This window comes from Ambystoma mexicanum, unplaced genomic scaffold (assembly GCF_040938575.1).
Source record: "Ambystoma mexicanum isolate Mex_15411 unplaced genomic scaffold, UKY_AmexF1_1 Mex_scaf173, whole genome shotgun sequence".
Taxonomy (NCBI): domain Eukaryota; kingdom Metazoa; phylum Chordata; class Amphibia; order Caudata; family Ambystomatidae; genus Ambystoma; species Ambystoma mexicanum.
This window is the reverse complement of record NW_027182406.1, coordinates 79540-106274: the sequence shown is the minus strand read 5'-3', so window position 1 is coordinate 106274 and position 26735 is coordinate 79540. Positions and strand designations below refer to the sequence as shown.

At 51.5% G+C, this 26735-nt stretch overlaps 47 non-coding genes across 47 annotated transcripts; all 47 read left to right on the top strand.

The window, feature by feature from the left end:
• The first annotated feature begins 231 nt into the window (after nucleotides 1–231).
• Nucleotides 232–302, top strand: TRNAG-CCC (transfer RNA glycine (anticodon CCC)). Its single transcript has one exon. It is a non-coding gene; the product is annotated as a tRNA-Gly (tRNA).
• A 562-nt stretch (nucleotides 303–864) lies between these two features.
• Nucleotides 865–935, top strand: TRNAG-GCC (transfer RNA glycine (anticodon GCC)). The gene has a single exon. It is a non-coding gene; the product is annotated as a tRNA-Gly (tRNA).
• A 350-nt stretch (nucleotides 936–1285) lies between these two features.
• On the top strand, nucleotides 1286–1356 carry TRNAG-CCC (transfer RNA glycine (anticodon CCC)). Its single transcript has one exon. It is a non-coding gene; the product is annotated as a tRNA-Gly (tRNA).
• Nucleotides 1357–1921: 565 nt separating this feature from the next.
• TRNAG-GCC (transfer RNA glycine (anticodon GCC)) lies at nucleotides 1922–1992 on the top strand. Its single transcript has one exon. It is a non-coding gene; the product is annotated as a tRNA-Gly (tRNA).
• Nucleotides 1993–2342: 350 nt separating this feature from the next.
• Nucleotides 2343–2413, top strand: TRNAG-CCC (transfer RNA glycine (anticodon CCC)). The gene has a single exon. It is a non-coding gene; the product is annotated as a tRNA-Gly (tRNA).
• A 562-nt stretch (nucleotides 2414–2975) lies between these two features.
• On the top strand, nucleotides 2976–3046 carry TRNAG-GCC (transfer RNA glycine (anticodon GCC)). Its single transcript has one exon. It is a non-coding gene; the product is annotated as a tRNA-Gly (tRNA).
• A 350-nt stretch (nucleotides 3047–3396) lies between these two features.
• TRNAG-CCC (transfer RNA glycine (anticodon CCC)) lies at nucleotides 3397–3467 on the top strand. Its single transcript has one exon. It is a non-coding gene; the product is annotated as a tRNA-Gly (tRNA).
• A 983-nt stretch (nucleotides 3468–4450) lies between these two features.
• On the top strand, nucleotides 4451–4521 carry TRNAG-CCC (transfer RNA glycine (anticodon CCC)). Its single transcript has one exon. It is a non-coding gene; the product is annotated as a tRNA-Gly (tRNA).
• A 565-nt stretch (nucleotides 4522–5086) lies between these two features.
• On the top strand, nucleotides 5087–5157 carry TRNAG-GCC (transfer RNA glycine (anticodon GCC)). Its single transcript has one exon. It is a non-coding gene; the product is annotated as a tRNA-Gly (tRNA).
• Nucleotides 5158–5507: 350 nt separating this feature from the next.
• Nucleotides 5508–5578, top strand: TRNAG-CCC (transfer RNA glycine (anticodon CCC)). Its single transcript has one exon. It is a non-coding gene; the product is annotated as a tRNA-Gly (tRNA).
• A 565-nt stretch (nucleotides 5579–6143) lies between these two features.
• Nucleotides 6144–6214, top strand: TRNAG-GCC (transfer RNA glycine (anticodon GCC)). Its single transcript has one exon. It is a non-coding gene; the product is annotated as a tRNA-Gly (tRNA).
• A 350-nt stretch (nucleotides 6215–6564) lies between these two features.
• TRNAG-CCC (transfer RNA glycine (anticodon CCC)) lies at nucleotides 6565–6635 on the top strand. The gene has a single exon. It is a non-coding gene; the product is annotated as a tRNA-Gly (tRNA).
• Nucleotides 6636–7197: 562 nt separating this feature from the next.
• On the top strand, nucleotides 7198–7268 carry TRNAG-GCC (transfer RNA glycine (anticodon GCC)). Its single transcript has one exon. It is a non-coding gene; the product is annotated as a tRNA-Gly (tRNA).
• A 350-nt stretch (nucleotides 7269–7618) lies between these two features.
• TRNAG-CCC (transfer RNA glycine (anticodon CCC)) lies at nucleotides 7619–7689 on the top strand. Its single transcript has one exon. It is a non-coding gene; the product is annotated as a tRNA-Gly (tRNA).
• A 565-nt stretch (nucleotides 7690–8254) lies between these two features.
• On the top strand, nucleotides 8255–8325 carry TRNAG-GCC (transfer RNA glycine (anticodon GCC)). Its single transcript has one exon. It is a non-coding gene; the product is annotated as a tRNA-Gly (tRNA).
• Nucleotides 8326–8675: 350 nt separating this feature from the next.
• Nucleotides 8676–8746, top strand: TRNAG-CCC (transfer RNA glycine (anticodon CCC)). Its single transcript has one exon. It is a non-coding gene; the product is annotated as a tRNA-Gly (tRNA).
• Nucleotides 8747–9308: 562 nt separating this feature from the next.
• On the top strand, nucleotides 9309–9379 carry TRNAG-GCC (transfer RNA glycine (anticodon GCC)). The gene has a single exon. It is a non-coding gene; the product is annotated as a tRNA-Gly (tRNA).
• Nucleotides 9380–9729: 350 nt separating this feature from the next.
• TRNAG-CCC (transfer RNA glycine (anticodon CCC)) lies at nucleotides 9730–9800 on the top strand. Its single transcript has one exon. It is a non-coding gene; the product is annotated as a tRNA-Gly (tRNA).
• Nucleotides 9801–10365: 565 nt separating this feature from the next.
• TRNAG-GCC (transfer RNA glycine (anticodon GCC)) lies at nucleotides 10366–10436 on the top strand. The gene has a single exon. It is a non-coding gene; the product is annotated as a tRNA-Gly (tRNA).
• A 350-nt stretch (nucleotides 10437–10786) lies between these two features.
• Nucleotides 10787–10857, top strand: TRNAG-CCC (transfer RNA glycine (anticodon CCC)). The gene has a single exon. It is a non-coding gene; the product is annotated as a tRNA-Gly (tRNA).
• A 562-nt stretch (nucleotides 10858–11419) lies between these two features.
• On the top strand, nucleotides 11420–11490 carry TRNAG-GCC (transfer RNA glycine (anticodon GCC)). Its single transcript has one exon. It is a non-coding gene; the product is annotated as a tRNA-Gly (tRNA).
• A 350-nt stretch (nucleotides 11491–11840) lies between these two features.
• TRNAG-CCC (transfer RNA glycine (anticodon CCC)) lies at nucleotides 11841–11911 on the top strand. Its single transcript has one exon. It is a non-coding gene; the product is annotated as a tRNA-Gly (tRNA).
• Nucleotides 11912–12894: 983 nt separating this feature from the next.
• Nucleotides 12895–12965, top strand: TRNAG-CCC (transfer RNA glycine (anticodon CCC)). The gene has a single exon. It is a non-coding gene; the product is annotated as a tRNA-Gly (tRNA).
• Nucleotides 12966–13530: 565 nt separating this feature from the next.
• On the top strand, nucleotides 13531–13601 carry TRNAG-GCC (transfer RNA glycine (anticodon GCC)). Its single transcript has one exon. It is a non-coding gene; the product is annotated as a tRNA-Gly (tRNA).
• Nucleotides 13602–13951: 350 nt separating this feature from the next.
• Nucleotides 13952–14022, top strand: TRNAG-CCC (transfer RNA glycine (anticodon CCC)). Its single transcript has one exon. It is a non-coding gene; the product is annotated as a tRNA-Gly (tRNA).
• Nucleotides 14023–14587: 565 nt separating this feature from the next.
• On the top strand, nucleotides 14588–14658 carry TRNAG-GCC (transfer RNA glycine (anticodon GCC)). The gene has a single exon. It is a non-coding gene; the product is annotated as a tRNA-Gly (tRNA).
• A 350-nt stretch (nucleotides 14659–15008) lies between these two features.
• On the top strand, nucleotides 15009–15079 carry TRNAG-CCC (transfer RNA glycine (anticodon CCC)). Its single transcript has one exon. It is a non-coding gene; the product is annotated as a tRNA-Gly (tRNA).
• A 562-nt stretch (nucleotides 15080–15641) lies between these two features.
• On the top strand, nucleotides 15642–15712 carry TRNAG-GCC (transfer RNA glycine (anticodon GCC)). The gene has a single exon. It is a non-coding gene; the product is annotated as a tRNA-Gly (tRNA).
• A 350-nt stretch (nucleotides 15713–16062) lies between these two features.
• On the top strand, nucleotides 16063–16133 carry TRNAG-CCC (transfer RNA glycine (anticodon CCC)). The gene has a single exon. It is a non-coding gene; the product is annotated as a tRNA-Gly (tRNA).
• Nucleotides 16134–16695: 562 nt separating this feature from the next.
• On the top strand, nucleotides 16696–16766 carry TRNAG-GCC (transfer RNA glycine (anticodon GCC)). The gene has a single exon. It is a non-coding gene; the product is annotated as a tRNA-Gly (tRNA).
• A 350-nt stretch (nucleotides 16767–17116) lies between these two features.
• Nucleotides 17117–17187, top strand: TRNAG-CCC (transfer RNA glycine (anticodon CCC)). The gene has a single exon. It is a non-coding gene; the product is annotated as a tRNA-Gly (tRNA).
• A 562-nt stretch (nucleotides 17188–17749) lies between these two features.
• On the top strand, nucleotides 17750–17820 carry TRNAG-GCC (transfer RNA glycine (anticodon GCC)). Its single transcript has one exon. It is a non-coding gene; the product is annotated as a tRNA-Gly (tRNA).
• Nucleotides 17821–18170: 350 nt separating this feature from the next.
• On the top strand, nucleotides 18171–18241 carry TRNAG-CCC (transfer RNA glycine (anticodon CCC)). Its single transcript has one exon. It is a non-coding gene; the product is annotated as a tRNA-Gly (tRNA).
• A 565-nt stretch (nucleotides 18242–18806) lies between these two features.
• Nucleotides 18807–18877, top strand: TRNAG-GCC (transfer RNA glycine (anticodon GCC)). Its single transcript has one exon. It is a non-coding gene; the product is annotated as a tRNA-Gly (tRNA).
• A 350-nt stretch (nucleotides 18878–19227) lies between these two features.
• Nucleotides 19228–19298, top strand: TRNAG-CCC (transfer RNA glycine (anticodon CCC)). The gene has a single exon. It is a non-coding gene; the product is annotated as a tRNA-Gly (tRNA).
• Nucleotides 19299–19863: 565 nt separating this feature from the next.
• Nucleotides 19864–19934, top strand: TRNAG-GCC (transfer RNA glycine (anticodon GCC)). The gene has a single exon. It is a non-coding gene; the product is annotated as a tRNA-Gly (tRNA).
• A 350-nt stretch (nucleotides 19935–20284) lies between these two features.
• TRNAG-CCC (transfer RNA glycine (anticodon CCC)) lies at nucleotides 20285–20355 on the top strand. Its single transcript has one exon. It is a non-coding gene; the product is annotated as a tRNA-Gly (tRNA).
• Nucleotides 20356–21338: 983 nt separating this feature from the next.
• Nucleotides 21339–21409, top strand: TRNAG-CCC (transfer RNA glycine (anticodon CCC)). The gene has a single exon. It is a non-coding gene; the product is annotated as a tRNA-Gly (tRNA).
• A 983-nt stretch (nucleotides 21410–22392) lies between these two features.
• TRNAG-CCC (transfer RNA glycine (anticodon CCC)) lies at nucleotides 22393–22463 on the top strand. The gene has a single exon. It is a non-coding gene; the product is annotated as a tRNA-Gly (tRNA).
• Nucleotides 22464–23028: 565 nt separating this feature from the next.
• On the top strand, nucleotides 23029–23099 carry TRNAG-GCC (transfer RNA glycine (anticodon GCC)). The gene has a single exon. It is a non-coding gene; the product is annotated as a tRNA-Gly (tRNA).
• Nucleotides 23100–23449: 350 nt separating this feature from the next.
• TRNAG-CCC (transfer RNA glycine (anticodon CCC)) lies at nucleotides 23450–23520 on the top strand. The gene has a single exon. It is a non-coding gene; the product is annotated as a tRNA-Gly (tRNA).
• A 562-nt stretch (nucleotides 23521–24082) lies between these two features.
• TRNAG-GCC (transfer RNA glycine (anticodon GCC)) lies at nucleotides 24083–24153 on the top strand. The gene has a single exon. It is a non-coding gene; the product is annotated as a tRNA-Gly (tRNA).
• A 350-nt stretch (nucleotides 24154–24503) lies between these two features.
• On the top strand, nucleotides 24504–24574 carry TRNAG-CCC (transfer RNA glycine (anticodon CCC)). Its single transcript has one exon. It is a non-coding gene; the product is annotated as a tRNA-Gly (tRNA).
• A 565-nt stretch (nucleotides 24575–25139) lies between these two features.
• Nucleotides 25140–25210, top strand: TRNAG-GCC (transfer RNA glycine (anticodon GCC)). The gene has a single exon. It is a non-coding gene; the product is annotated as a tRNA-Gly (tRNA).
• A 350-nt stretch (nucleotides 25211–25560) lies between these two features.
• TRNAG-CCC (transfer RNA glycine (anticodon CCC)) lies at nucleotides 25561–25631 on the top strand. The gene has a single exon. It is a non-coding gene; the product is annotated as a tRNA-Gly (tRNA).
• Nucleotides 25632–26196: 565 nt separating this feature from the next.
• TRNAG-GCC (transfer RNA glycine (anticodon GCC)) lies at nucleotides 26197–26267 on the top strand. The gene has a single exon. It is a non-coding gene; the product is annotated as a tRNA-Gly (tRNA).
• A 350-nt stretch (nucleotides 26268–26617) lies between these two features.
• Nucleotides 26618–26688, top strand: TRNAG-CCC (transfer RNA glycine (anticodon CCC)). The gene has a single exon. It is a non-coding gene; the product is annotated as a tRNA-Gly (tRNA).
• Nucleotides 26689–26735: the final 47 nt, after the last annotated feature.

Here is a 26735-nt window from a genome sequence, read left to right as displayed (position 1 = left end):
TGCTGATCCCTTTTAGTAGAAGGGGCCGCTGCGCCTTGACTGGAAGCAGGGCAATCTCAGATTATGCAAACAGCTCATAGAGGCCCAGCCCGAGTAGGTGCCAGTCTCACACGTCTGCAAAGGCCTTCAATGAGGCTTTCAGCAGAAGTCAAGAGTTTACGAGTGACCATTCGCATGGAACTGGCAGGTGTGTTAAATCAAGTGCTCTACCGCAGTAATGCTGCTTGTCAGGCATTGGTAGTTCAGTGGTAGAATTCTCGCTTCCCAAGCGGGAGGCCCGGGTTCGATTCCCGGCCAATGCATGGCACTTTTGTAGACGTGTCTCTTGATATTTTAAAAGGCATGGGAAAAGAAAAATGGAAACGGTAGATAAGATGATTGCATTGCTTGTCTGTTTTCTGCGCAAAGAAAGCACTCTGCTGCCCTCTTTTAGCAGAAGATGGAACGGCAGTTTCAACTTAAGGCGGGAAACCTATTATGCAAATAATTCCCAGAAGACCCCAGAAGCCCAGATTGAAAGGGTGTCAGCCTCGTGTGGCTGCAAAGATATCCCCTGAGTCCTGCGGTAGAAGTCTGGCTTTCCTGAGGCACGGTGCTCAGGGAACTGCACTCAGAGTAGCGACCCATACAAAGGCCACCCTCATCTACCAGTGTGCTTGCCTCTGTCCACTTTTCCTGTCTATAGAACCTGGCCGTTCGTGGCCGTTCGTGGCCAAGGGAGTGAGAAGGACTGCCAGGGCAGCGCAGCTCCCATTCACCCACCGGAGCTGGCGCCATCCTCATGTCACTGCAGTGCTCTGTTAAATCAGCTGCTCTGGGCTGCAATGGTCCAGAGCACTGTAGCGCCAGTGTGCAGCATGTAAGGCATTGGTGGTTCAGTGGTAGAATTCTCGCCTGCCACGCGGGAGGCCCGGGTTCGATTCCCGGCCAATGCATGAGCGTTTTGCACATGTACCTTTCGTTGACTTTGAAGCATCGTGAAAAGGAAGAGACCGAACAAAAAAACAAGCCTTGATTGCCTTGCTTGCCTTATTTCTGCTACTAGCGATCACTCTGCTGATCCCTTTTAGTAGAAGGGGCCGCTGCGCCTTGACTGGAAGCAGGGCAATCTCAGATTATGCAAAACGCTCATAGAGGCCCAGCCCGAGTAGGTGCCAGTCTCACACGTCTGCAAAGGCCTTCAATGAGGCTTTCAGCAGAAGTCAAGAGTTTACGAGTGACCATTCGCATGGAACTGGCAGGTGTGTTAAATCAAGCGCTCTACCGCAGTAATGCTGCTTGTCAAGCATTGGTAGTTCAGTGGTAGAATTCTCGCTTCCCAAGCGGGAGGCCTGGGTTCGATTCCCGGCCAATGCATGGCACTTTTGTAGACGTGTCTCTTGATATTTTAAAAGGCATGGGAAAAGAAAAATGGAAACGGTAGATAAGATGATTGCATTGCTTGTCTGTTTTCTGCGCAAAGAAAGCAATCTGCTGCCCTCTTTTAGCAGAAGATGGAACTGCAGTTTCAACTTAAGGCGGGAAACCTTCTATTATGCAAATAATTCCCAGAAGACCCCAGAAGCCCAGATTGAAAGGGTGTCAGCCTCGTGTGGCTGCAAAGATATCCCCTGAGTCCTGCGGTAGAAGTCTGGCTTTCCTGAGGCACGGTGCTCAGGGAACTGCACTCAGAGTAGCGACCCATACAAAGGCCACCCTCATCTACCAGTGTGCTTGCCTCTGTCCACTTTTCCTGTCTATAGAACCTGGCCGTTCGTGGCCGTTCGTGGCCAAGTGAGTGAGAAGGACTGCCAGGGCAGCGCAGCTCCCATTCACCCACCGGAGCTGGCGCCATCCTCATGCCACTGCAGTGCTCTGTTAAATCAGCTGCTCTGGGCTGCAATGGTCCAGAGCACTGTAGCGCCAGTGTGCAGCATGTAAGGCATTGGTGGTTCAGTGGTAGAATTCTCGCCTGCCACGCGGGAGGCCCGGGTTCGATTCCCGGCCAATGCATGAGCGTTTTGCACATGTACCTTTCGTTGACTTTGAAGCATCGTGAAAAGGAAGAGACCGAACAAAAAAACAAGCCTTGATTGCCTTGCTTGCCTTATTTCTGCTACTAGCGATCACTCTGCTGATCCCTTTTAGTAGAAGGGGCCGCTGCGCCTTGACTGGAAGCAGGGCAATCTCAGATTATGCAAAACGCTCATAGAGGCCCAGCCCGAGTAGGTGCCAGTCTCACACGTCTGCAAAGGCCTTCAATGAGGCTTTCAGCAGAAGTCAAGAGTTTACGAGTGACCATTCGCATGGAACTGGCAGGTGTGTTAAATCAAGTGCTCTACCGCAGTAATGCTGCTTGTCAGGCATTGGTAGTTCAGTGGTAGAATTCTCGCTTCCCAAGCGGGAGGCCCGGGTTCGATTCCCGGCCAATGCATGGCACTTTTGTAGACGTGTCTCTTGATATTTTAAAAGGCATGGGAAAAGAAAAATGGAAACGGTAGATAAGATGATTGCATTGCTTGTCTGTTTTCTGCGCAAAGAAAGCACTCTGCTGCCCTCTTTTAGCAGAAGATGGAACGGCAGTTTCAACTTAAGGCGGGAAACCTATTATGCAAATAATTCCCAGAAGACCCCAGAAGCCCAGATTGAAAGGGTGTCAGCCTCGTGTGGCTGCAAAGATATCCCCTGAGTCCTGCGGTAGAAGTCTGGCTTTCCTGAGGCACGGTGCTCAGGGAACTGCACTCAGAGTAGCGACCCATACAAAGGCCACCCTCATCTACCAGTGTGCTTGCCTCTGTCCACTTTTCCTGTCTATAGAACCTGGCCGTTCGTGGCCGTTCGTGGCCAAGTGAGTGAGAAGGACTGCCAGGGCAGCGCAGCTCCCATTCACCCACCGGAGCTGGCGCCATCCTCATGTCACTGCAGTGCTCTGTTAAATCAGCTGCTCTGGGCTGCAATGGTCCAGAGCACTGTAGCGCCAGTGTGCAGCATGTAAGGCATTGGTGGTTCAGTGGTAGAATTCTCGCCTGCCACGCGGGAGGCCCGGGTTCGATTCCCGGCCAATGCATGAGCGTTTTGCACATGTACCTTTCGTTGACTTTGAAGCATCGTGAAAAGGAAGAGACCGAACAAAAAAACAAGCCTTGATTGCCTTGCTTGCCTTATTTCTGCTACTAGCGATCACTCTGCTGATCCCTTTTAGTAGAAGGGGCCGCTGCGCCTTGACTGGAAGCAGGGCAATCTCAGATTATGCAAACAGCTCATAGAGGCCCAGCCCGAGTAGGTGCCAGTCTCACACGTCTGCAAAGGCCTTCAATGAGGCTTTCAGCAGAAGTCAAGAGTTTACGAGTGACCATTCGCATGGAACTGGCAGGTGTGTTAAATCAAGTGCTCTACCGCAGTAATGCTGCTTGTCAGGCATTGGTAGTTCAGTGGTAGAATTCTCGCTTCCCAAGCGGGAGGCCCGGGTTCGATTCCCGGCCAATGCATGGCACTTTTGTAGACGTGTCTCTTGATATTTTAAAAGGCATGGGAAAAGAAAAATGGAAACGGTAGATAAGATGATTGCATTGCTTGTCTGTTTTCTGCGCAAAGAAAGCACTCTGCTGCCCTCTTTTAGCAGAAGATGGAACGGCAGTTTCAACTTAAGGCGGGAAACCTATTATGCAAATAATTCCCAGAAGACCCCAGAAGCCCAGATTGAAAGGGTGTCAGCCTCGTGTGGCTGCAAAGATATCCCCTGAGTCCTGCGGTAGAAGTCTGGCTTTCCTGAGGCACGGTGCTCAGGGAACTGCACTCAGAGTAGCGACCCATACAAAGGCCACCCTCATCTACCAGTGTGCTTGCCTCTGTCCACTTTTCCTGTCTATAGAACCTGGCCGTTCGTGGCCGTTCGTGGCCAAGTGAGTGAGAAGGACTGCCAGGGCAGCGCAGCTCCCATTCACCCACCGGAGCTGGCGCCATCCTCATGTCACTGCAGTGCTCTGTTAAATCAGCTGCTCTGGGCTGCAATGGTCCAGAGCACTGTAGCGCCAGTGTGCAGCATGTAAGGCATTGGTGGTTCAGTGGTAGAATTCTCGCCTGCCACGCGGGAGGCCCGGGTTCGATTCCCGGTCAATGCATGAGCGTTTTGCACATGTACCTTTCGTTGACTTTGAAGCATCGTGAAAAGGAAGAGACCGAACAAAAAAACAAGCCTTGATTGCCTTGCTTGCCTTATTTCTGCTACTAGCGATCACTCTGCTGATCCCTTTTAGTAGAAGGGGCCGCTGCGCCTTGACTGGAAGCAGGGCAATCTCAGATTATGCAAACAGCTCATAGAGGCCCAGCCCGAGTAGGTGCCAGTCTCACACGTCTGCAAAGGCCTTCAATGAGGCTTTCAGCAGAAGTCAAGAGTTTACGAGTGACCATTCGCATGGAACTGGCAGGTGTGTTAAATCAAGTGCTCTACCGCAGTAATGCTGCTTGTCAGGCATTGGTAGTTCAGTGGTAGAATTCTCGCTTCCCAAGCGGGAGGCCTGGGTTCGATTCCCGGCCAATGCATGGCACTTTTGTAGACGTGTCTCTTGATATTTTAAAAGGCATGGGAAAAGAAAAATGGAAACGGTAGATAAGATGATTGCATTGCTTGTCTGTTTTCTGCGCAAAGAAAGCAATCTGCTGCCCTCTTTTAGCAGAAGATGGAACTGCAGTTTCAACTTAAGGCGGGAAACCTTCTATTATGCAAATAATTCCCAGAAGACCCCAGAAGCCCAGATTGAAAGGGTGTCAGCCTCGTGTGGCTGCAAAGATATCCCCTGAGTCCTGCGGTAGAAGTCTGGCTTTCCTGAGGCACGGTGCTCAGGGAACTGCACTCAGAGTAGCGACCCATACAAAGGCCACCCTCATCTACCAGTGTGCTTGCCTCTGTCCACTTTTCCTGTCTATAGAACCTGGCCGTTCGTGGCCGTTCGTGGCCAAGTGAGTGAGAAGGACTGCCAGGGCAGCGCAGCTCCCATTCACCCACCGGAGCTGGCGCCATCCTCATGCCACTGCAGTGCTCTGTTAAATCAGCTGCTCTGGGCTGCAATGGTCCAGAGCACTGTAGCGCCAGTGTGCAGCATGTAAGGCATTGGTGGTTCAGTGGTAGAATTCTCGCCTGCCACGCGGGAGGCCCGGGTTCGATTCCCGGCCAATGCATGAGCGTTTTGCACATGTACCTTTCGTTGACTTTGAAGCATCGTGAAAAGGAAGAGACCGAACAAAAAAACAAGCCTTGATTGCCTTGCTTGCCTTATTTCTGCTACTAGCGATCACTCTGCTGATCCCTTTTAGTAGAAGGGGCCGCTGCGCCTTGACTGGAAGCAGGGCAATCTCAGATTATGCAAAACGCTCATAGAGGCCCAGCCCGAGTAGGTGCCAGTCTCACACGTCTGCAAAGGCCTTCAATGAGGCTTTCAGCAGAAGTCAAGAGTTTACGAGTGACCATTCGCATGGAACTGGCAGGTGTGTTAAATCAAGCGCTCTACCGCAGTAATGCTGCTTGTCAAGCATTGGTAGTTCAGTGGTAGAATTCTCGCTTCCCAAGCGGGAGGCCCGGGTTCGATTCCCGGCCAATGCATGGCACTTTTGTAGACGTGTCTCTTGATATTTTAAAAGGCATGGGAAAAGAAAAATGGAAACGGTAGATAAGATGATTGCATTGCTTGTCTGTTTTCTGCGCAAAGAAAGCAATCTGCTGCCCTCTTTTAGCAGAAGATGGAACTGCAGTTTCAACTTAAGGCGGGAAACCTTCTATTATGCAAATAATTCCCAGAAGACCCCAGAAGCCCAGATTGAAAGGGTGTCAGCCTCGTGTGGCTGCAAAGATATCCCCTGAGTCCTGCGGTAGAAGTCTGGCTTTCCTGAGGCACGGTGCTCAGGGAACTGCACTCAGAGTAGCGACCCATACAAAGGCCACCCTCATCTACCAGTGTGCTTGCCTCTGTCCACTTTTCCTGTCTATAGAACCTGGCCGTTCGTGGCCGTTCGTGGCCAAGTGAGTGAGAAGGACTGCCAGGGCAGCGCAGCTCCCATTCACCCACCGGAGCTGGCGCCATCCTCATGTCACTGCAGTGCTCTGTTAAATCAGCTGCTCTGGGCTGCAATGGTCCAGAGCACTGTAGCGCCAGTGTGCAGCATGTAAGGCATTGGTGGTTCAGTGGTAGAATTCTCGCCTGCCACGCGGGAGGCCCGGGTTCGATTCCCGGCCAATGCATGAGCGTTTTGCACATGTACCTTTCGTTGACTTTGAAGCATCGTGAAAAGGAAGAGACCGAACAAAAAAACAAGCCTTGATTGCCTTGCTTGCCTTATTTCTGCTACTAGCGATCACTCTGCTGATCCCTTTTAGTAGAAGGGGCCGCTGCGCCTTGACTGGAAGCAGGGCAATCTCAGATTATGCAAACAGCTCATAGAGGCCCAGCCCGAGTAGGTGCCAGTCTCACACGTCTGCAAAGGCCTTCAATGAGGCTTTCAGCAGAAGTCAAGAGTTTACGAGTGACCATTCGCATGGAACTGGCAGGTGTGTTAAATCAAGTGCTCTACCGCAGTAATGCTGCTTGTCAGGCATTGGTAGTTCAGTGGTAGAATTCTCGCTTCCCAAGCGGGAGGCCCGGGTTCGATTCCCGGCCAATGCATGGCACTTTTGTAGACGTGTCTCTTGATATTTTAAAAGGCATGGGAAAAGAAAAATGGAAACGGTAGATAAGATGATTGCATTGCTTGTCTGTTTTCTGCGCAAAGAAAGCACTCTGCTGCCCTCTTTTAGCAGAAGATGGAACGGCAGTTTCAACTTAAGGCGGGAAACCTATTATGCAAATAATTCCCAGAAGACCCCAGAAGCCCAGATTGAAAGGGTGTCAGCCTCGTGTGGCTGCAAAGATATCCCCTGAGTCCTGCGGTAGAAGTCTGGCTTTCCTGAGGCACGGTGCTCAGGGAACTGCACTCAGAGTAGCGACCCATACAAAGGCCACCCTCATCTACCAGTGTGCTTGCCTCTGTCCACTTTTCCTGTCTATAGAACCTGGCCGTTCGTGGCCGTTCGTGGCCAAGTGAGTGAGAAGGACTGCCAGGGCAGCGCAGCTCCCATTCACCCACCGGAGCTGGCGCCATCCTCATGCCACTGCAGTGCTCTGTTAAATCAGCTGCTCTGGGCTGCAATGGTCCAGAGCACTGTAGCGCCAGTGTGCAGCATGTAAGGCATTGGTGGTTCAGTGGTAGAATTCTCGCCTGCCACGCGGGAGGCCCGGGTTCGATTCCCGGCCAATGCATGAGCGTTTTGCACATGTACCTTTCGTTGACTTTGAAGCATCGTGAAAAGGAAGAGACCGAACAAAAAAACAAGCCTTGATTGCCTTGCTTGCCTTATTTCTGCTACTAGCGATCACTCTGCTGATCCCTTTTAGTAGAAGGGGCCGCTGCGCCTTGACTGGAAGCAGGGCAATCTCAGATTATGCAAAACGCTCATAGAGGCCCAGCCCGAGTAGGTGCCAGTCTCACACGTCTGCAAAGGCCTTCAATGAGGCTTTCAGCAGAAGTCAAGAGTTTACGAGTGACCATTCGCATGGAACTGGCAGGTGTGTTAAATCAAGCGCTCTACCGCAGTAATGCTGCTTGTCAAGCATTGGTAGTTCAGTGGTAGAATTCTCGCTTCCCAAGCGGGAGGCCCGGGTTCGATTCCCGGCCAATGCATGGCACTTTTGTAGACGTGTCTCTTGATATTTTAAAAGGCATGGGAAAAGAAAAATGGAAACGGTAGATAAGATGATTGCATTGCTTGTCTGTTTTCTGCGCAAAGAAAGCAATCTGCTGCCCTCTTTTAGCAGAAGATGGAACTGCAGTTTCAACTTAAGGCGGGAAACCTTCTATTATGCAAATAATTCCCAGAAGACCCCAGAAGCCCAGATTGAAAGGGTGTCAGCCTCGTGTGGCTGCAAAGATATCCCCTGAGTCCTGCGGTAGAAGTCTGGCTTTCCTGAGGCACGGTGCTCAGGGAACTGCACTCAGAGTAGCGACCCATACAAAGGCCACCCTCATCTACCAGTGTGCTTGCCTCTGTCCACTTTTCCTGTCTATAGAACCTGGCCGTTCGTGGCCGTTCGTGGCCAAGTGAGTGAGAAGGACTGCCAGGGCAGCGCAGCTCCCATTCACCCACCGGAGCTGGCGCCATCCTCATGTCACTGCAGTGCTCTGTTAAATCAGCTGCTCTGGGCTGCAATGGTCCAGAGCACTGTAGCGCCAGTGTGCAGCATGTAAGGCATTGGTGGTTCAGTGGTAGAATTCTCGCCTGCCACGCGGGAGGCCCGGGTTCGATTCCCGGCCAATGCATGAGCGTTTTGCACATGTACCTTTCGTTGACTTTGAAGCATCGTGAAAAGGAAGAGACCGAACAAAAAAACAAGCCTTGATTGCCTTGCTTGCCTTATTTCTGCTACTAGCGATCACTCTGCTGATCCCTTTTAGTAGAAGGGGCCGCTGCGCCTTGACTGGAAGCAGGGCAATCTCAGATTATGCAAACAGCTCATAGAGGCCCAGCCCGAGTAGGTGCCAGTCTCACACGTCTGCAAAGGCCTTCAATGAGGCTTTCAGCAGAAGTCAAGAGTTTACGAGTGACCATTCGCATGGAACTGGCAGGTGTGTTAAATCAAGTGCTCTACCGCAGTAATGCTGCTTGTCAGGCATTGGTAGTTCAGTGGTAGAATTCTCGCTTCCCAAGCGGGAGGCCCGGGTTCGATTCCCGGCCAATGCATGGCACTTTTGTAGACGTGTCTCTTGATATTTTAAAAGGCATGGGAAAAGAAAAATGGAAACGGTAGATAAGATGATTGCATTGCTTGTCTGTTTTCTGCGCAAAGAAAGCACTCTGCTGCCCTCTTTTAGCAGAAGATGGAACGGCAGTTTCAACTTAAGGCGGGAAACCTATTATGCAAATAATTCCCAGAAGACCCCAGAAGCCCAGATTGAAAGGGTGTCAGCCTCGTGTGGCTGCAAAGATATCCCCTGAGTCCTGCGGTAGAAGTCTGGCTTTCCTGAGGCACGGTGCTCAGGGAACTGCACTCAGAGTAGCGACCCATACAAAGGCCACCCTCATCTACCAGTGTGCTTGCCTCTGTCCACTTTTCCTGTCTATAGAACCTGGCCGTTCGTGGCCGTTCGTGGCCAAGGGAGTGAGAAGGACTGCCAGGGCAGCGCAGCTCCCATTCACCCACCGGAGCTGGCGCCATCCTCATGTCACTGCAGTGCTCTGTTAAATCAGCTGCTCTGGGCTGCAATGGTCCAGAGCACTGTAGCGCCAGTGTGCAGCATGTAAGGCATTGGTGGTTCAGTGGTAGAATTCTCGCCTGCCACGCGGGAGGCCCGGGTTCGATTCCCGGCCAATGCATGAGCGTTTTGCACATGTACCTTTCGTTGACTTTGAAGCATCGTGAAAAGGAAGAGACCGAACAAAAAAACAAGCCTTGATTGCCTTGCTTGCCTTATTTCTGCTACTAGCGATCACTCTGCTGATCCCTTTTAGTAGAAGGGGCCGCTGCGCCTTGACTGGAAGCAGGGCAATCTCAGATTATGCAAAACGCTCATAGAGGCCCAGCCCGAGTAGGTGCCAGTCTCACACGTCTGCAAAGGCCTTCAATGAGGCTTTCAGCAGAAGTCAAGAGTTTACGAGTGACCATTCGCATGGAACTGGCAGGTGTGTTAAATCAAGCGCTCTACCGCAGTAATGCTGCTTGTCAAGCATTGGTAGTTCAGTGGTAGAATTCTCGCTTCCCAAGCGGGAGGCCTGGGTTCGATTCCCGGCCAATGCATGGCACTTTTGTAGACGTGTCTCTTGATATTTTAAAAGGCATGGGAAAAGAAAAATGGAAACGGTAGATAAGATGATTGCATTGCTTGTCTGTTTTCTGCGCAAAGAAAGCAATCTGCTGCCCTCTTTTAGCAGAAGATGGAACTGCAGTTTCAACTTAAGGCGGGAAACCTTCTATTATGCAAATAATTCCCAGAAGACCCCAGAAGCCCAGATTGAAAGGGTGTCAGCCTCGTGTGGCTGCAAAGATATCCCCTGAGTCCTGCGGTAGAAGTCTGGCTTTCCTGAGGCACGGTGCTCAGGGAACTGCACTCAGAGTAGCGACCCATACAAAGGCCACCCTCATCTACCAGTGTGCTTGCCTCTGTCCACTTTTCCTGTCTATAGAACCTGGCCGTTCGTGGCCGTTCGTGGCCAAGTGAGTGAGAAGGACTGCCAGGGCAGCGCAGCTCCCATTCACCCACCGGAGCTGGCGCCATCCTCATGCCACTGCAGTGCTCTGTTAAATCAGCTGCTCTGGGCTGCAATGGTCCAGAGCACTGTAGCGCCAGTGTGCAGCATGTAAGGCATTGGTGGTTCAGTGGTAGAATTCTCGCCTGCCACGCGGGAGGCCCGGGTTCGATTCCCGGCCAATGCATGAGCGTTTTGCACATGTACCTTTCGTTGACTTTGAAGCATCGTGAAAAGGAAGAGACCGAACAAAAAAACAAGCCTTGATTGCCTTGCTTGCCTTATTTCTGCTACTAGCGATCACTCTGCTGATCCCTTTTAGTAGAAGGGGCCGCTGCGCCTTGACTGGAAGCAGGGCAATCTCAGATTATGCAAAACGCTCATAGAGGCCCAGCCCGAGTAGGTGCCAGTCTCACACGTCTGCAAAGGCCTTCAATGAGGCTTTCAGCAGAAGTCAAGAGTTTACGAGTGACCATTCGCATGGAACTGGCAGGTGTGTTAAATCAAGTGCTCTACCGCAGTAATGCTGCTTGTCAGGCATTGGTAGTTCAGTGGTAGAATTCTCGCTTCCCAAGCGGGAGGCCCGGGTTCGATTCCCGGCCAATGCATGGCACTTTTGTAGACGTGTCTCTTGATATTTTAAAAGGCATGGGAAAAGAAAAATGGAAACGGTAGATAAGATGATTGCATTGCTTGTCTGTTTTCTGCGCAAAGAAAGCACTCTGCTGCCCTCTTTTAGCAGAAGATGGAACGGCAGTTTCAACTTAAGGCGGGAAACCTATTATGCAAATAATTCCCAGAAGACCCCAGAAGCCCAGATTGAAAGGGTGTCAGCCTCGTGTGGCTGCAAAGATATCCCCTGAGTCCTGCGGTAGAAGTCTGGCTTTCCTGAGGCACGGTGCTCAGGGAACTGCACTCAGAGTAGCGACCCATACAAAGGCCACCCTCATCTACCAGTGTGCTTGCCTCTGTCCACTTTTCCTGTCTATAGAACCTGGCCGTTCGTGGCCGTTCGTGGCCAAGTGAGTGAGAAGGACTGCCAGGGCAGCGCAGCTCCCATTCACCCACCGGAGCTGGCGCCATCCTCATGTCACTGCAGTGCTCTGTTAAATCAGCTGCTCTGGGCTGCAATGGTCCAGAGCACTGTAGCGCCAGTGTGCAGCATGTAAGGCATTGGTGGTTCAGTGGTAGAATTCTCGCCTGCCACGCGGGAGGCCCGGGTTCGATTCCCGGCCAATGCATGAGCGTTTTGCACATGTACCTTTCGTTGACTTTGAAGCATCGTGAAAAGGAAGAGACCGAACAAAAAAACAAGCCTTGATTGCCTTGCTTGCCTTATTTCTGCTACTAGCGATCACTCTGCTGATCCCTTTTAGTAGAAGGGGCCGCTGCGCCTTGACTGGAAGCAGGGCAATCTCAGATTATGCAAACAGCTCATAGAGGCCCAGCCCGAGTAGGTGCCAGTCTCACACGTCTGCAAAGGCCTTCAATGAGGCTTTCAGCAGAAGTCAAGAGTTTACGAGTGACCATTCGCATGGAACTGGCAGGTGTGTTAAATCAAGTGCTCTACCGCAGTAATGCTGCTTGTCAGGCATTGGTAGTTCAGTGGTAGAATTCTCGCTTCCCAAGCGGGAGGCCCGGGTTCGATTCCCGGCCAATGCATGGCACTTTTGTAGACGTGTCTCTTGATATTTTAAAAGGCATGGGAAAAGAAAAATGGAAACGGTAGATAAGATGATTGCATTGCTTGTCTGTTTTCTGCGCAAAGAAAGCACTCTGCTGCCCTCTTTTAGCAGAAGATGGAACGGCAGTTTCAACTTAAGGCGGGAAACCTATTATGCAAATAATTCCCAGAAGACCCCAGAAGCCCAGATTGAAAGGGTGTCAGCCTCGTGTGGCTGCAAAGATATCCCCTGAGTCCTGCGGTAGAAGTCTGGCTTTCCTGAGGCACGGTGCTCAGGGAACTGCACTCAGAGTAGCGACCCATACAAAGGCCACCCTCATCTACCAGTGTGCTTGCCTCTGTCCACTTTTCCTGTCTATAGAACCTGGCCGTTCGTGGCCGTTCGTGGCCAAGTGAGTGAGAAGGACTGCCAGGGCAGCGCAGCTCCCATTCACCCACCGGAGCTGGCGCCATCCTCATGTCACTGCAGTGCTCTGTTAAATCAGCTGCTCTGGGCTGCAATGGTCCAGAGCACTGTAGCGCCAGTGTGCAGCATGTAAGGCATTGGTGGTTCAGTGGTAGAATTCTCGCCTGCCACGCGGGAGGCCCGGGTTCGATTCCCGGTCAATGCATGAGCGTTTTGCACATGTACCTTTCGTTGACTTTGAAGCATCGTGAAAAGGAAGAGACCGAACAAAAAAACAAGCCTTGATTGCCTTGCTTGCCTTATTTCTGCTACTAGCGATCACTCTGCTGATCCCTTTTAGTAGAAGGGGCCGCTGCGCCTTGACTGGAAGCAGGGCAATCTCAGATTATGCAAACAGCTCATAGAGGCCCAGCCCGAGTAGGTGCCAGTCTCACACGTCTGCAAAGGCCTTCAATGAGGCTTTCAGCAGAAGTCAAGAGTTTACGAGTGACCATTCGCATGGAACTGGCAGGTGTGTTAAATCAAGTGCTCTACCGCAGTAATGCTGCTTGTCAGGCATTGGTAGTTCAGTGGTAGAATTCTCGCTTCCCAAGCGGGAGGCCTGGGTTCGATTCCCGGCCAATGCATGGCACTTTTGTAGACGTGTCTCTTGATATTTTAAAAGGCATGGGAAAAGAAAAATGGAAACGGTAGATAAGATGATTGCATTGCTTGTCTGTTTTCTGCGCAAAGAAAGCAATCTGCTGCCCTCTTTTAGCAGAAGATGGAACTGCAGTTTCAACTTAAGGCGGGAAACCTTCTATTATGCAAATAATTCCCAGAAGACCCCAGAAGCCCAGATTGAAAGGGTGTCAGCCTCGTGTGGCTGCAAAGATATCCCCTGAGTCCTGCGGTAGAAGTCTGGCTTTCCTGAGGCACGGTGCTCAGGGAACTGCACTCAGAGTAGCGACCCATACAAAGGCCACCCTCATCTACCAGTGTGCTTGCCTCTGTCCACTTTTCCTGTCTATAGAACCTGGCCGTTCGTGGCCGTTCGTGGCCAAGTGAGTGAGAAGGACTGCCAGGGCAGCGCAGCTCCCATTCACCCACCGGAGCTGGCGCCATCCTCATGCCACTGCAGTGCTCTGTTAAATCAGCTGCTCTGGGCTGCAATGGTCCAGAGCACTGTAGCGCCAGTGTGCAGCATGTAAGGCATTGGTGGTTCAGTGGTAGAATTCTCGCCTGCCACGCGGGAGGCCCGGGTTCGATTCCCGGCCAATGCATGAGCGTTTTGCACATGTACCTTTCGTTGACTTTGAAGCATCGTGAAAAGGAAGAGACCGAACAAAAAAACAAGCCTTGATTGCCTTGCTTGCCTTATTTCTGCTACTAGCGATCACTCTGCTGATCCCTTTTAGTAGAAGGGGCCGCTGCGCCTTGACTGGAAGCAGGGCAATCTCAGATTATGCAAAACGCTCATAGAGGCCCAGCCCGAGTAGGTGCCAGTCTCACACGTCTGCAAAGGCCTTCAATGAGGCTTTCAGCAGAAGTCAAGAGTTTACGAGTGACCATTCGCATGGAACTGGCAGGTGTGTTAAATCAAGCGCTCTACCGCAGTAATGCTGCTTGTCAAGCATTGGTAGTTCAGTGGTAGAATTCTCGCTTCCCAAGCGGGAGGCCCGGGTTCGATTCCCGGCCAATGCATGGCACTTTTGTAGACGTGTCTCTTGATATTTTAAAAGGCATGGGAAAAGAAAAATGGAAACGGTAGATAAGATGATTGCATTGCTTGTCTGTTTTCTGCGCAAAGAAAGCAATCTGCTGCCCTCTTTTAGCAGAAGATGGAACTGCAGTTTCAACTTAAGGCGGGAAACCTTCTATTATGCAAATAATTCCCAGAAGACCCCAGAAGCCCAGATTGAAAGGGTGTCAGCCTCGTGTGGCTGCAAAGATATCCCCTGAGTCCTGCGGTAGAAGTCTGGCTTTCCTGAGGCACGGTGCTCAGGGAACTGCACTCAGAGTAGCGACCCATACAAAGGCCACCCTCATCTACCAGTGTGCTTGCCTCTGTCCACTTTTCCTGTCTATAGAACCTGGCCGTTCGTGGCCGTTCGTGGCCAAGTGAGTGAGAAGGACTGCCAGGGCAGCGCAGCTCCCATTCACCCACCGGAGCTGGCGCCATCCTCATGTCACTGCAGTGCTCTGTTAAATCAGCTGCTCTGGGCTGCAATGGTCCAGAGCACTGTAGCGCCAGTGTGCAGCATGTAAGGCATTGGTGGTTCAGTGGTAGAATTCTCGCCTGCCACGCGGGAGGCCCGGGTTCGATTCCCGGCCAATGCATGAGCGTTTTGCACATGTACCTTTCGTTGACTTTGAAGCATCGTGAAAAGGAAGAGACCGAACAAAAAAACAAGCCTTGATTGCCTTGCTTGCCTTATTTCTGCTACTAGCGATCACTCTGCTGATCCCTTTTAGTAGAAGGGGCCGCTGCGCCTTGACTGGAAGCAGGGCAATCTCAGATTATGCAAACAGCTCATAGAGGCCCAGCCCGAGTAGGTGCCAGTCTCACACGTCTGCAAAGGCCTTCAATGAGGCTTTCAGCAGAAGTCAAGAGTTTACGAGTGACCATTCGCATGGAACTGGCAGGTGTGTTAAATCAAGTGCTCTACCGCAGTAATGCTGCTTGTCAGGCATTGGTAGTTCAGTGGTAGAATTCTCGCTTCCCAAGCGGGAGGCCCGGGTTCGATTCCCGGCCAATGCATGGCACTTTTGTAGACGTGTCTCTTGATATTTTAAAAGGCATGGGAAAAGAAAAATGGAAACGGTAGATAAGATGATTGCATTGCTTGTCTGTTTTCTGCGCAAAGAAAGCACTCTGCTGCCCTCTTTTAGCAGAAGATGGAACGGCAGTTTCAACTTAAGGCGGGAAACCTATTATGCAAATAATTCCCAGAAGACCCCAGAAGCCCAGATTGAAAGGGTGTCAGCCTCGTGTGGCTGCAAAGATATCCCCTGAGTCCTGCGGTAGAAGTCTGGCTTTCCTGAGGCACGGTGCTCAGGGAACTGCACTCAGAGTAGCGACCCATACAAAGGCCACCCTCATCTACCAGTGTGCTTGCCTCTGTCCACTTTTCCTGTCTATAGAACCTGGCCGTTCGTGGCCGTTCGTGGCCAAGGGAGTGAGAAGGACTGCCAGGGCAGCGCAGCTCCCATTCACCCACCGGAGCTGGCGCCATCCTCATGTCACTGCAGTGCTCTGTTAAATCAGCTGCTCTGGGCTGCAATGGTCCAGAGCACTGTAGCGCCAGTGTGCAGCATGTAAGGCATTGGTGGTTCAGTGGTAGAATTCTCGCCTGCCACGCGGGAGGCCCGGGTTCGATTCCCGGCCAATGCATGAGCGTTTTGCACATGTACCTTTCGTTGACTTTGAAGCATCGTGAAAAGGAAGAGACCGAACAAAAAAACAAGCCTTGATTGCCTTGCTTGCCTTATTTCTGCTACTAGCGATCACTCTGCTGATCCCTTTTAGTAGAAGGGGCCGCTGCGCCTTGACTGGAAGCAGGGCAATCTCAGATTATGCAAACAGCTCATAGAGGCCCAGCCCGAGTAGGTGCCAGTCTCACACGTCTGCAAAGGCCTTCAATGAGGCTTTCAGCAGAAGTCAAGAGTTTACGAGTGACCATTCGCATGGAACTGGCAGGTGTGTTAAATCAAGCGCTCTACCGCAGTAATGCTGCTTGTCAGGCATTGGTAGTTCAGTGGTAGAATTCTCGCTTCCCAAGCGGGAGGCCCGGGTTCGATTCCCGGCCAATGCATGGCACTTTTGTAGACGTGTCTCTTGATATTTTAAAAGGCATGGGAAAAGAAAAATGGAAACGGTAGATAAGATGATTGCATTGCTTGTCTGTTTTCTGCGCAAAGAAAGCACTCTGCTGCCCTCTTTTAGCAGAAGATGGAACGGCAGTTTCAACTTAAGGCGGGAAACCTATTATGCAAATAATTCCCAGAAGACCCCAGAAGCCCAGATTGAAAGGGTGTCAGCCTCGTGTGGCTGCAAAGATATCCCCTGAGTCCTGCGGTAGAAGTCTGGCTTTCCTGAGGCACGGTGCTCAGGGAACTGCACTCAGAGTAGCGACCCATACAAAGGCCACCCTCATCTACCAGTGTGCTTGCCTCTGTCCACTTTTCCTGTCTATAGAACCTGGCCGTTCGTGGCCGTTCGTGGCCAAGTGAGTGAGAAGGACTGCCAGGGCAGCGCAGCTCCCATTCACCCACCGGAGCTGGCGCCATCCTCATGTCACTGCAGTGCTCTGTTAAATCAGCTGCTCTGGGCTGCAATGGTCCAGAGCACTGTAGCGCCAGTGTGCAGCATGTAAGGCATTGGTGGTTCAGTGGTAGAATTCTCGCCTGCCACGCGGGAGGCCCGGGTTCGATTCCCGGCCAATGCATGAGCGTTTTGCACATGTACCTTTCGTTGACTTTGAAGCATCGTGAAAAGGAAGAGACAGAACAAAAAAACAAGCCTTGATTGCCTTGCTTGCCTTATTTCTGCTACTAGCGATCACTCTGCTGATCCCTTTTAGTAGAAGGGGCCGCTGCGCCTTGACTGGAAGCAGGGCAATCTCAGATTATGCAAACAGCTCATAGAGGCCCAGCCCGAGTAGGTGCCAGTCTCACACGTCTGCAAAGGCCTTCAATGAGGCTTTCAGCAGAAGTCAAGAGTTTACGAGTGACCATTCGCATGGAACTGGCAGGTGTGTTAAATCAAGTGCTCTACCGCAGTAATGCTGCTTGTCAGGCATTGGTAGTTCAGTGGTAGAATTCTCGCTTCCCAAGCGGGAGGCCCGGGTTCGATTCCCGGCCAATGCATGGCACTTTTGTAGACGTGTCTCTTGATATTTTAAAAGGCATGGGAAAAGAAAAATGGAAACGGTAGATAAGATGATTGCATTGCTTGTCTGTTTTCTGCGCAAAGAAAGCACTCTGCTGCCCTCTTTTAGCAGAAGATGGAACGGCAGTTTCAACTTAAGGCGGGAAACCTATTATGCAAATAATTCCCAGAAGACCCCAGAAGCCCAGATTGAAAGGGTGTCAGCCTCGTGTGGCTGCAAAGATATCCCCTGAGTCCTGCGGTAGAAGTCTGGCTTTCCTGAGGCACGGTGCTCAGGGAACTGCACTCAGAGTAGCGACCCATACAAAGGCCACCCTCATCTACCAGTGTGCTTGCCTCTGTCCACTTTTCCTGTCTATAGAACCTGGCCGTTCGTGGCCGTTCGTGGCCAAGTGAGTGAGAAGGACTGCCAGGGCAGCGCAGCTCCCATTCACCCACCGGAGCTGGCGCCATCCTCATGTCACTGCAGTGCTCTGTTAAATCAGCTGCTCTGGGCTGCAATGGTCCAGAGCACTGTAGCGCCAGTGTGCAGCATGTAAGGCATTGGTGGTTCAGTGGTAGAATTCTCGCCTGCCACGCGGGAGGCCCGGGTTCGATTCCCGGCCAATGCATGAGCGTTTTGCACATGTACCTTTCGTTGACTTTGAAGCATCGTGAAAAGGAAGAGACCGAACAAAAAAACAAGCCTTGATTGCCTTGCTTGCCTTATTTCTGCTACTAGCGATCACTCTGCTGATCCCTTTTAGTAGAAGGGGCCGCTGCGCCTTGACTGGAAGCAGGGCAATCTCAGATTATGCAAAACGCTCATAGAGGCCCAGCCCGAGTAGGTGCCAGTCTCACACGTCTGCAAAGGCCTTCAATGAGGCTTTCAGCAGAAGTCAAGAGTTTACGAGTGACCATTCGCATGGAACTGGCAGGTGTGTTAAATCAAGCGCTCTACCGCAGTAATGCTGCTTGTCAAGCATTGGTAGTTCAGTGGTAGAATTCTCGCTTCCCAAGCGGGAGGCCTGGGTTCGATTCCCGGCCAATGCATGGCACTTTTGTAGACGTGTCTCTTGATATTTTAAAAGGCATGGGAAAAGAAAAATGGAAACGGTAGATAAGATGATTGCATTGCTTGTCTGTTTTCTGCGCAAAGAAAGCAATCTGCTGCCCTCTTTTAGCAGAAGATGGAACTGCAGTTTCAACTTAAGGCGGGAAACCTTCTATTATGCAAATAATTCCCAGAAGACCCCAGAAGCCCAGATTGAAAGGGTGTCAGCCTCGTGTGGCTGCAAAGATATCCCCTGAGTCCTGCGGTAGAAGTCTGGCTTTCCTGAGGCACGGTGCTCAGGGAACTGCACTCAGAGTAGCGACCCATACAAAGGCCACCCTCATCTACCAGTGTGCTTGCCTCTGTCCACTTTTCCTGTCTATAGAACCTGGCCGTTCGTGGCCGTTCGTGGCCAAGTGAGTGAGAAGGACTGCCAGGGCAGCGCAGCTCCCATTCACCCACCGGAGCTGGCGCCATCCTCATGCCACTGCAGTGCTCTGTTAAATCAGCTGCTCTGGGCTGCAATGGTCCAGAGCACTGTAGCGCCAGTGTGCAGCATGTAAGGCATTGGTGGTTCAGTGGTAGAATTCTCGCCTGCCACGCGGGAGGCCCGGGTTCGATTCCCGGCCAATGCATGAGCGTTTTGCACATGTACCTTTCGTTGACTTTGAAGCATCGTGAAAAGGAAGAGACCGAACAAAAAAACAAGCCTTGATTGCCTTGCTTGCCTTATTTCTGCTACTAGCGATCACTCTGCTGATCCCTTTTAGTAGAAGGGGCCGCTGCGCCTTGACTGGAAGCAGGGCAATCTCAGATTATGCAAAACGCTCATAGAGGCCCAGCCCGAGTAGGTGCCAGTCTCACACGTCTGCAAAGGCCTTCAATGAGGCTTTCAGCAGAAGTCAAGAGTTTACGAGTGACCATTCGCATGGAACTGGCAGGTGTGTTAAATCAAGCGCTCTACCGCAGTAATGCTGCTTGTCAAGCATTGGTAGTTCAGTGGTAGAATTCTCGCTTCCCAAGCGGGAGGCCCGGGTTCGATTCCCGGCCAATGCATGGCACTTTTGTAGACGTGTCTCTTGATATTTTAAAAGGCATGGGAAAAGAAAAATGGAAACGGTAGATAAGATGATTGCATTGCTTGTCTGTTTTCTGCGCAAAGAAAGCAATCTGCTGCCCTCTTTTAGCAGAAGATGGAACTGCAGTTTCAACTTAAGGCGGGAAACCTTCTATTATGCAAATAATTCCCAGAAGACCCCAGAAGCCCAGATTGAAAGGGTGTCAGCCTCGTGTGGCTGCAAAGATATCCCCTGAGTCCTGCGGTAGAAGTCTGGCTTTCCTGAGGCACGGTGCTCAGGGAACTGCACTCAGAGTAGCGACCCATACAAAGGCCACCCTCATCTACCAGTGTGCTTGCCTCTGTCCACTTTTCCTGTCTATAGAACCTGGCCGTTCGTGGCCGTTCGTGGCCAAGTGAGTGAGAAGGACTGCCAGGGCAGCGCAGCTCCCATTCACCCACCGGAGCTGGCGCCATCCTCATGTCACTGCAGTGCTCTGTTAAATCAGCTGCTCTGGGCTGCAATGGTCCAGAGCACTGTAGCGCCAGTGTGCAGCATGTAAGGCATTGGTGGTTCAGTGGTAGAATTCTCGCCTGCCACGCGGGAGGCCCGGGTTCGATTCCCGGCCAATGCATGAGCGTTTTGCACATGTACCTTTCGTTGACTTTGAAGCATCGTGAAAAGGAAGAGACCGAACAAAAAAACAAGCCTTGATTGCCTTGCTTGCCTTATTTCTGCTACTAGCGAACACTCTGCTGATCCCTTTTAGTAGAAGGGGCCGCTGCGCCTTGACTGGAAGCAGGGCAATCTCAGATTATGCAAACAGCTCATAGAGGCCCAGCCCGAGTAGGTGCCAGTCTCACACGTCTGCAAAGGCCTTCAATGAGGCTTTCAGCAGAAGTCAAGAGTTTACGAGTGACCATTCGCATGGAACTGGCAGGTGTGTTAAATCAAGTGCTCTACCGCAGTAATGCTGCTTGTCAGGCATTGGTAGTTCAGTGGTAGAATTCTCGCTTCCCAAGCGGGAGGCCCGGGTTCGATTCCCGGCCAATGCATGGCACTTTTGTAGACGTGTCTCTTGATATTTTAAAAGGCATGGGAAAAGAAAAATGGAAACGGTAGATAAGATGATTGCATTGCTTGTCTGTTTTCTGCGCAAAGAAAGCACTCTGCTGCCCTCTTTTAGCAGAAGATGGAACGGCAGTTTCAACTTAAGGCGGGAAACCTATTATGCAAATAATTCCCAGAAGACCCCAGAAGCCCAGATTGAAAGGGTGTCAGCCTCGTGTGGCTGCAAAGATATCCCCTGAGTCCTGCGGTAGAAGTCTGGCTTTCCTGAGGCACGGTGCTCAGGGAACTGCACTCAGAGTAGCGACCCATACAAAGGCCACCCTCATCTACCAGTGTGCTTGCCTCTGTCCACTTTTCCTGTCTATAGAACCTGGCCGTTCGTGGCCGTTCGTGGCCAAGGGAGTGAGAAGGACTGCCAGGGCAGCGCAGCTCCCATTCACCCACCGGAGCTGGCGCCATCCTCATGTCACTGCAGTGCTCTGTTAAATCAGCTGCTCTGGGCTGCAATGGTCCAGAGCACTGTAGCGCCAGTGTGCAGCATGTAAGGCATTGGTGGTTCAGTGGTAGAATTCTCGCCTGCCACGCGGGAGGCCCGGGTTCGATTCCCGGTCAATGCATGAGCGTTTTGCACATGTACCTTTCGTTGACTTTGAAGCATCGTGAAAAGGAAGAGACCGAACAAAAAAACAAGCCTTGATTGCCTTGCTTGCCTTATTTCTGCTACTAGCGATCACTCTGCTGATCCCTTTTAGTAGAAGGGGCCGCTGCGCCTTGACTGGAAGCAGGGCAATCTCAGATTATGCAAACAGCTCATAGAGGCCCAGCCCGAGTAGGTGCCAGTCTCACACGTCTGCAAAGGCCTTCAATGAGGCTTTCAGCAGAAGTCAAGAGTTTACGAGTGACCATTCGCATGGAACTGGCAGGTGTGTTAAATCAAGTGCTCTACCGCAGTAATGCTGCTTGTCAGGCATTGGTAGTTCAGTGGTAGAATTCTCGCTTCCCAAGCGGGAGGCCCGGGTTCGATTCCCGGCCAATGCATGGCACTTTTGTAGACGTGTCTCTTGATATTTTAAAAGGCATGGGAAAAGAAAAATGGAAACGGTAGATAAGATGATTGCATTGCTTGTCTGTTTTCTGCGCAAAGAAAGCACTCTGCTGCCCTCTTTTAGCAGAAGATGGAACGGCAGTTTCAACTTAAGGCGGGAAACCTATTATGCAAATAATTCCCAGAAGACCCCAGAAGCCCAGATTGAAAGGGTGTCAGCCTCGTGTGGCTGCAAAGATATCCCCTGAGTCCTGCGGTAGAAGTCTGGCTTTCCTGAGGCACGGTGCTCAGGGAACTGCACTCAGAGTAGCGACCCATACAAAGGCCACCCTCATCTACCAGTGTGCTTGCCTCTGTCCACTTTTCCTGTCTATAGAACCTGGCCGTTCGTGGCCGTTCGTGGCCAAGTGAGTGAGAAGGACTGCCAGGGCAGCGCAGCTCCCATTCACCCACCGGAGCTGGCGCCATCCTCATGCCACTGCAGTGCTCTGTTAAATCAGCTGCTCTGGGCTGCAATGGTCCAGAGCACTGTAGCGCCAGTGTGCAGCATGTAAGGCATTGGTGGTTCAGTGGTAGAATTCTCGCTTGCCACGCGGGAGGCCCGGGTTCGATTCCCGGCCAATGCATGAGCGTTTTGCACATGTACCTTTCGTTGACTTTGAAGCATCGTGAAAAGGAAGAGACCGAACAAAAAAACAAGCCTTGATTGCCTTGCTTGCCTTATTTCTGCTACTAGCGATCACTCTGCTGATCCCTTTTAGTAGAAGGGGCCGCTGCGCCTTGACTGGAAGCAGGGCAATCTCAGATTATGCAAAACGCTCATAGAGGCCCAGCCCGAGTAGGTGCCAGTCTCACACGTCTGCAAAGGCCTTCAATGAGGCTTTCAGCAGAAGTCAAGAGTTTACGAGTGACCATTCGCATGGAACTGGCAGGTGTGTTAAATCAAGCGCTCTACCGCAGTAATGCTGCTTGTCAAGCATTGGTAGTTCAGTGGTAGAATTCTCGCTTCCCAAGCGGGAGGCCCGGGTTCGATTCCCGGCCAATGCATGGCACTTTTGTAGACGTGTCTCTTGATATTTTAAAAGGCATGGGAAAAGAAAAATGGAAACGGTAGATAAGATGATTGCATTGCTTGTCTGTTTTCTGCGCAAAGAAAGCAATCTGCTGCCCTCTTTTAGCAGAAGATGGAACTGCAGTTTCAACTTAAGGCGGGAAACCTTCTATTATGCAAATAATTCCCAGAAGACCCCAGAAGCCCAGATTGAAAGGGTGTCAGCCTCGTGTGGCTGCAAAGATATCCCCTGAGTCCTGCGGTAGAAGTCTGGCTTTCCTGAGGCACGGTGCTCAGGGAACTGCACTCAGAGTAGCGACCCATACAAAGGCCACCCTCATCTACCAGTGTGCTTGCCTCTGTCCACTTTTCCTGTCTATAGAACCTGGCCGTTCGTGGCCGTTCGTGGCCAAGTGAGTGAGAAGGACTGCCAGGGCAGCGCAGCTCCCATTCACCCACCGGAGCTGGCGCCATCCTCATGTCACTGCAGTGCTCTGTTAAATCAGCTGCTCTGGGCTGCAATGGTCCAGAGCACTGTAGCGCCAGTGTGCAGCATGTAAGGCATTGGTGGTTCAGTGGTAGAATTCTCGCCTGCCACGCGGGAGGCCCGGGTTCGATTCCCGGCCAATGCATGAGCGTTTTGCACATGTACCTTTCGTTGACTTTGAAGCATCGTGAAAAGGAAGAGACCGAACAAAAAAACAAGCCTTGATTGCCTTGCTTGCCTTATTTCTGCTACTAGCGATCACTCTGCTGATCCCTTTTAGTAGAAGGGGCCGCTGCGCCTTGACTGGAAGCAGGGCAATCTCAGATTATGCAAACAGCTCATAGAGGCCCAGCCCGAGTAGGTGCCAGTCTCACACGTCTGCAAAGGCCTTCAATGAGGCTTTCAGCAGAAGTCAAGAGTTTACGAGTGACCATTCGCATGGAACTGGCAGGTGTGTTAAATCAAGTGCTCTACCGCAGTAATGCTGCTTGTCAGGCATTGGTAGTTCAGTGGTAGAATTCTCGCTTCCCAAGCGGGAGGCCCGGGTTCGATTCCCGGCCAATGCATGGCACTTTTGTAGACGTGTCTCTTGATATTTTAAAAGGCATGGGAAAAGAAAAATGGAAACGGTAGATAAGATGATTGCATTGCTTGTCTGTTTTCTGCGCAAAGAAAGCACTCTGCTGCCCTCTTTTAGCAGAAGATGGAACGGCAGTTTCAACTTAAGGCGGGAAACCTATTATGCAAATAATTCCCAGAAGACCCCAGAAGCCCAGATTGAAAGGGTGTCAGCCTCGTGTGGCTGCAAAGATATCCCCTGAGTCCTGCGGTAGAAGTCTGGCTTTCCTGAGGCACGGTGCTCAGGGAACTGCACTCAGAGTAGCGACCCATACAAAGGCCACCCTCATCTACCAGTGTGCTTGCCTCTGTCCACTTTTCCTGTCTATAGAACCTGGCCGTTCGTGGCCGTTCGTGGCCAAGTGAGTGAGAAGGACTGCCAGGGCAGCGCAGCTCCCATTCACCCACCGGAGCTGGCGCCATCCTCATGTCACTGCAGTGCTCTGTTAAATCAGCTGCTCTGGGCTGCAATGGTCCAGAGCACTGTAGCGCCAGTGTGCAGCATGTAAGGCATTGGTGGTTCAGTGGTAGAATTCTCGCCTGCCACGCGGGAGGCCCGGGTTCGATTCCCGGCCAATGCATGAGCGTTTTGCACATGTACCTTTCGTTGACTTTGAAGCATCGTGAAAAGGAAGAGACCGAACAAAAAAACAAGCCTTGATTGCCTTGCTTGCCTTATTTCTGCTACTAGCGATCACTCTGCTGATCCCTTTTAGTAGAAGGGGCCGCTGCGCCTTGACTGGAAGCAGGGCAATCTCAGATTATGCAAAACGCTCATAGAGGCCCAGCCCGAGTAGGTGCCAGTCTCACACGTCTGCAAAGGCCTTCAATGAGGCTTTCAGCAGAAGTCAAGAGTTTACGAGTGACCATTCGCATGGAACTGGCAGGTGTGTTAAATCAAGCGCTCTACCGCAGTAATGCTGCTTGTCAAGCATTGGTAGTTCAGTGGTAGAATTCTCGCTTCCCAAGCGGGAGGCCTGGGTTCGATTCCCGGCCAATGCATGGCACTTTTGTAGACGTGTCTCTTGATATTTTAAAAGGCATGGGAAAAGAAAAATGGAAACGGTAGATAAGATGATTGCATTGCTTGTCTGTTTTCTGCGCAAAGAAAGCAATCTGCTGCCCTCTTTTAGCAGAAGATGGAACTGCAGTTTCAACTTAAGGCGGGAAACCTTCTATTATGCAAATAATTCCCAGAAGACCCCAGAAGCCCAGATTGAAAGGGTGTCAGCCTCGTGTGGCTGCAAAGATATCCCCTGAGTCCTGCGGTAGAAGTCTGGCTTTCCTGAGGCACGGTGCTCAGGGAACTGCACTCAGAGTAGCGACCCATACAAAGGCCACCCTCATCTACCAGTGTGCTTGCCTCTGTCCACTTTTCCTGTCTATAGAACCTGGCCGTTCGTGGCCGTTCGTGGCCAAGTGAGTGAGAAGGACTGCCAGGGCAGCGCAGCTCCCATTCACCCACCGGAGCTGGCGCCATCCTCATGCCACTGCAGTGCTCTGTTAAATCAGCTGCTCTGGGCTGCAATGGTCCAGAGCACTGTAGCGCCAGTGTGCAGCATGTAAGGCATTGGTGGTTCAGTGGTAGAATTCTCGCCTGCCACGCGGGAGGCCCGGGTTCGATTCCCGGCCAATGCATGAGCGTTTTGCACATGTACCTTTCGTTGACTTTGAAGCATCGTGAAAAGGAAGAGACCGAACAAAAAAACAAGCCTTGATTGCCTTGCTTGCCTTATTTCTGCTACTAGCGATCACTCTGCTGATCCCTTTTAGTAGAAGGGGCCGCTGCGCCTTGACTGGAAGCAGGGCAATCTCAGATTATGCAAAACGCTCATAGAGGCCCAGCCCGAGTAGGTGCCAGTCTCACACGTCTGCAAAGGCCTTCAATGAGGCTTTCAGCAGAAGTCAAGAGTTTACGAGTGACCATTCGCATGGAACTGGCAGGTGTGTTAAATCAAGCGCTCTACCGCAGTAATGCTGCTTGTCAAGCATTGGTAGTTCAGTGGTAGAATTCTCGCTTCCCAAGCGGGAGGCCCGGGTTCGATTCCCGGCCAATGCATGGCACTTTTGTAGACGTGTCTCTTGATATTTTAAAAGGCATGGGAAAAGAAAAATGGAAACGGTAGATAAGATGATTGCATTGCTTGTCTGTTTTCTGCGCAAAGAAAGCAATCTGCTGCCCTCTTTTAGCAGAAGATGGAACTGCAGTTTCAACTTAAGGCGGGAAACCTTCTATTATGCAAATAATTCCCAGAAGACCCCAGAAGCCCAGATTGAAAGGGTGTCAGCCTCGTGTGGCTGCAAAGATATCCCCTGAGTCCTGCGGTAGAAGTCTGGCTTTCCTGAGGCACGGTGCTCAGGGAACTGCACTCAGAGTAGCGACCCATACAAAGGCCACCCTCATCTACCAGTGTGCTTGCCTCTGTCCACTTTTCCTGTCTATAGAACCTGGCCGTTCGTGGCCGTTCGTGGCCAAGTGAGTGAGAAGGACTGCCAGGGCAGCGCAGCTCCCATTCACCCACCGGAGCTGGCGCCATCCTCATGTCACTGCAGTGCTCTGTTAAATCAGCTGCTCTGGGCTGCAATGGTCCAGAGCACTGTAGCGCCAGTGTGCAGCATGTAAGGCATTGGTGGTTCAGTGGTAGAATTCTCGCCTGCCACGCGGGAGGCCCGGGTTCGATTCCCGGCCAATGCATGAGCGTTTTGCACATGTACCTTTCGTTGACTTTGAAGCATCGTGAAAAGGAAGAGACCGAACAAAAAAACAAGCCTTGATTGCCTTGCTTGCCTTATTTCTGCTACTAGCGATCACTCTGCTGATCCCTTTTAGTAGAAGGGGCCGCTGCGCCTTGACTGGAAGCAGGGCAATCTCAGATTATGCAAACAGCTCATAGAGGCCCAGCCCGAGTAGGTGCCAGTCTCACACGTCTGCAAAGGCCTTCAATGAGGCTTTCAGCAGAAGTCAAGAGTTTACGAGTGACCATTCGCATGGAACTGGCAGGTGTGTTAAATCAAGTGCTCTACCGCAGTAATGCTGCTTGTCAGGCATTGGTAGTTCAGTGGTAGAATTCTCGCTTCCCAAGCGGGAGGCCCGGGTTCGATTCCCGGCCAATGCATGGCACTTTTGTAGACGTGTCTCTTGATATTTTAAAAGGCATGGGAA